Source organism: Silene latifolia, chromosome Y, assembly GCF_048544455.1.
Source record: "Silene latifolia isolate original U9 population chromosome Y, ASM4854445v1, whole genome shotgun sequence".
NCBI lineage: Eukaryota > Viridiplantae > Streptophyta > Magnoliopsida > Caryophyllales > Caryophyllaceae > Silene > Silene latifolia.
This window is the reverse complement of record NC_133538.1, coordinates 446,954,547-446,959,525: the sequence shown is the minus strand read 5'-3', so window position 1 is coordinate 446,959,525 and position 4,979 is coordinate 446,954,547. Positions and strand designations below refer to the sequence as shown.

Sequence of the window (4,979 nt, the reverse complement as noted above, 5' to 3'; positions counted from 1 at the left end):
GACCCTAGATGCACCCGGAAATAAGGCTTCTCTATCCGCCCAACTAGGCAAAGGACATGATGGATTAAGTAGTCCTTGCCTAGCTAAATGTAGGAGGGGTGGATATTGAGCCAAGTAGGCATTTTTCCGATCTTCATAGGCTTGCTTGTGCATTGCTTGCATGAGAAGAGTCACATAGTCTTTCCCAACTTCAACTCCTTCCGGTTTGAACTCTTCATACTTAAAGGGGTAAGGTGGTATGACAATGGAAGAGGAGGGCATTTCAAGATCACCCTTTTGTTGTTGAATGATATACTCGGCCTCTTTGGAAAGGGGAAGTAGATAATTGGTCCGGTGGACGCTTAGACGGCAAATCTTCGAAGGCAAGGTGAACGATCTAGCTTCACTAGTGAGCCATCCATACTTAGTGTCAAGGGGGTTATGGGCAACCCACTTGAACTTGTGAATCATAGTATGCATATCAACAAGATGGCCACCCTCCTTTGCTTTGTATTTGTTATCCTTATTGAAGTTAGGATCAAAGTGCTTAGCTAGGAGTGTGACTAGGCCGCCATTGACAATAACGGTCGTGCCCTTCTTCCCACAATCAATGTTGAGCCATCTATCTACCAAGAGCCTCAAAGAATTGTAAGGCTTGGTGTGTACTCTTCCGATATTCAAAGCCGATTCAAGGAGAATAAAATCAAGTCTTGTGAATGGTTGGTATCTTTCCTAGCAATTATGGTGTTACCCACGACCTTGTGCCATACTCTTATGCCCGGATGGTGGACCAAAAGAGCACGACTCGCATGAAAATCCTCAAATTTCTTCCCGGAAATTGCCTCCCAAAGAGGTTCGGGGTCATACTTTCCATAACTCTTAAAATAACTCGGTTCATCACTAAGACCCAAAATTTCACCCAATTCCCTAAAGGTCATGCGTTTACTAACATTAGCTAGACGAAACTCGAGATTCTCCCTATTCTCAACTTTGGTGACTTTCAAAGAACTTAAAAATTCCAAGGTAAGGGAGGGGTATGTCAATTCCCTTGTTTCAAACAATTTCTTCAACCCCATGGCATTGAAAAAGGCTTTTGTTTGCTCAAGAACACCCAATTTTTCTAAGGTATCTTCACATATGAATTTGGTGGATTGTAATGACTTCATAGCAAACTTGACAAAGGTATTTCTATGGGTATCGGAAATAAAAGTTACCTCCGGATAATGCAAAAGTTGATCAATTACCGGAGTGGAAGGTGTTGTTGCTCCCATAGAAGTTTGTTGTTGTTGTTGTTGCACTTCCAAGTTTGGTGTTGCTACCACCATAGCCAATGCTTTCTTTGTTTGAAGAGCCTTTTGCCTTTGTGAGAGTGCCTTAGCCTTTGGTGCCTTTGTTGCCTTTGTTGCTCCCTTAGTCCTTGCCATTGATGAACTAACCAAGAAAAGAATGAAAAATCTTCAATTTGTAGTATGCCCAAATCGATTTGAAGGTGAAAGGCTTTGCCTTTATGAAAACAAAAATCGACTCAAAGGTTGAAGATTTTTGTGCTTGGTTTTGATTTTTGTTGAGGAAGGAGTGATTAATTTGTTATTGGAAGGATGGTTTGATTTGATTTTGGTGAATGTTGTTGAGGGTTTTTGTTTTTGTGATGGAGAGGATGAGGGTTTTGATGTTGTGGGTAGTGTTTATGAATGAATGAATGAATGAATGAAGGTGGGAGGGTTTTAAAGAGACCGAAATTTTCGAATCTGCAGGGCAATCCGTGCGGATTTCGCCCAATCCGTGCGGATTCTCGCTCCTTCTGGACTTTGCAAAACTCGCCTAAAGACGGGCGGATTTGTGACAATCCGCTCGGATTTGCTGAACACGGGACGGGCGGATTTGCTTGAAGACGGACGGATTTCAGTCCAGAAAATTCTGCTTGTTTTCCTCAGCTGCAAAGACGGACGTCTTTCTTACAGGACGGACGGATTCTTCAAGACGGGCGGATTCTTCACGGACGCCCGGATTGATCCACGATCAAGAAATTTTCAAAATTCAGCTCAGTTCAGGACGGGCGTCTTTTCTGCAATACGCTCGGATTCTTTCAGACGGGCGGATTCTCGGGAATCCGCTCGGATTCTTCCCCTGTGTACACGGATTCAGTTCCATCCGTGCACACTACATTTCCCATATCGTTCTTTCATTCTTTCTTCAAGTCTTGTGTTCGTCATTGTGGGGGCACTACTAAGGCATGGATAGCCTAGGCAATTGCCATCCCCACACTAAGCTAAAAGCACTACACATCAATTGAAATCGTTAGTCCCTCCCTCACTTTCTCTCAAACATGACAATTATTTTGATCAAAGTAAATAAAAATCCAAAGATGACAAAAATGCAATATAAGAATTGAAATGTAAGTTAGGGAGTTAGAAATATTTACAAGTGGTGGTTTAGGGAGGACTCCACCAAACTCTCATTCTTGATGAGATGTCAAGGGGGCATGTCCAAGGTGTTGTTGATGTTGCTCAACACCTTGAAGAAGTAATCAAAAGCTTGTTCATTATCATGGTAGAGGTTCTCAATAGACCTTGGCCCTTGTTGTTGGTCTTGATCGATGGCATTACCAATGTAGGGATTAAAAATCCCTTCAAATTCGTCGTCCCAAAGACCACAAACTTCATTGAGTTGATCATTGAAAATTTCTTGCTTAGATGGAGACAATTCTCCCAATTTCTTCTCTTGGCCAATGAGGCCATCCTCTTCTTCCTTGGTTGATTTTGATGAGCTTTGCAAGCTCTCCTTGTCACAATTCACTTGCTCTTTGAATGGAGCATCTTCAATTTTCTTCTTCCATTGGAGTTCCGATTTCTTCCTTTCATCCTTTAGGCTATAATGATCAATCATGAAACATGGTTCATGCAAACGAGGAGCTCTCATGGTCTTGTCAAGATTAAAAGTTATGCTTTCATCTCCCACTTCTAGAGTGAGCTCACCATGTTTCACATCAATCACCGCACCGACGGTGTGTAGGAAAGGTCTTCCTAGGATGATTGGAATGTTGGAATCTTCCTCCATATCAACAATGACAAAGTCCACCGGGATGAAAAACTTCCCAATTCGCACGGGGACATCTTCCCATATCCCTAACGGTGTCTTCGTCGATCTATCGGCCATTTGGAGTGTGATATTGGTGCATTTAAGCTCTCCCATCCCCAACCTTTTACTCACCGAGTACGGCATGACACTCACACTAGCCCCTAGATCACATAAGGCTTTGTTGATCGTTGTGTCGCCAATGGTACACGGTATTGAGAAGCTTCCCGGATCCTTTAACTTTGGAGGTGAACTCCCTTGAAGTATTGCACTACTCACCTTAGTGAAGGCGATAGTCTCAAGCTTCCGGATCGACTTCTTCTTTGTGAGGATATCTTTCATGTATTTCGCATAGGCCGGCACATGATTGATTAATTCCGTGAAAGGAATTGAGACTTCTAAATTCTTCACAATTTCCATGAATTTTCCAAGTTGATCATCAAATTTGGGCTTGGCTTGACGACTTGGAAAAGGAAGTCTAATCACAATGGGCTCCTTCTCCTTGGCCTTGTCTTCATTTTTCTTTGAACTTTCTTCTTTTGACGATTCTCCATCTTTGGAGTTTTGCACAATTTTTTCCTTTTCACTAGCTTTTACAATTTCATCCTCAACTTGCTTCTTCGGTGCTTCATACCTTGTACCACTTCTCAAATGAATGGCACTAACCGTTTCATGTCTAGGGGGATTACTTTGAGGTGGTAATTGCCCCTTTTGTCTTTGTGAGCTTGAAGATGCTAGTTGAGTCAATTGTGTTTCCAACATCTTGGTGTGAGCTAGAATGTTGTTGATGGTGGTTTCCTTTGCTTGGCTATCTTTTTGCATTTGAGTGAAAAATTCTTGTTGATTCTTTTGCATTTGGAGGACCGCTTTTTGGACATCAAAACCTTGGTCATTTTGGTGATTGTATGGATTTTGATTTTGGTAACCTTGGTTTTGATTGTAAAAGGGTCTTTGATTTTGGTTTCTCATGGGTGGTGGAGTGTATGTTGTTTGAGGGTTTTGAACATTTTGGCTTTTGTATGAGAGATTTGGATGGAATTTGGTGTTTTCATTGTAAAAGTTGGAATAAGGGGTACCACTCTTGTATGCTTGGAAAGCATTCACTTGTTCATTTGTTCCCCTACATTCACCTTGGTCATGTCCCAAAGTTCCACAATTCTCACATATCCCACTTGGGATTGATGAGGATGCCGTCATGGCATTAACATGATGCTTCGATGATTTTGAGTTTTCCTCAAGTCTAGCCATAGCTTGTTCAAACTTCAAGTTGATTGTGTCAATGTGAGCACTAAGTTGAGCACCCAATTGAGTAACGGAGTCTACTTCATGCTTTCCTCCTCTAGTAGCCTTGCGAGGTCTACTATATTGTGAGTTATGGACCGCCATTTCCTTAATCTTGTTCCATGTTTGATTGTCATCAACTTCGGTGAACATTCCATTTGATCCCATATTGAGAATGTTCCTAGAATCTTCATATAAGCCATTCCAAAATTGTTGCACCAAAAACCATTCGCTAAGTCCATGGTGAGGACATGAGCGACAAATTCCCTTGAACCGCTCCCAAGCTTCATACAAAGACTCTTCATCCCTTTGCTTAAAACCCGTAATTTGAGCTCTTAGCATGTTAGTCTTTTCCGGTGGGTAGAATTTTTTGTAGAAAGCTAGAGCCAACTTCTTCCAAGAATCTATTCCAAGGGTGGCCTTATCAAGGCCCTTCAACCATTGCTTCGCGGTGCCGATTAAGGAAAAAGGAAATAAGACCCATCTAATTTGGTCTTGAGTCACGCCGGTTTGAGAGATAGCATCACAATAGTCGCAAAAGGTTTCCATATGAGAATGAGGGTCCTCACTAGGCATCCCCCCGAATTGGCTCCTCTCAACTAATTGGATGAAGGCGGACTTGGCAATAAAATTTCCGGTAAGAT

At 42.1% G+C, this 4,979-nt stretch overlaps 1 non-coding gene across 1 annotated transcript; it reads left to right on the top strand.

The window, feature by feature from the left end:
- Positions 1–4,570: 4,570 nt before the first annotated feature.
- Positions 4,571–4,677, top strand: LOC141634557 (small nucleolar RNA R71). Its single transcript, XR_012539285.1, has one exon. It is a non-coding gene; the product is annotated as a small nucleolar RNA R71 (small nucleolar RNA).
- The last annotated feature ends 302 nt before the right edge of the window (positions 4,678–4,979 follow it).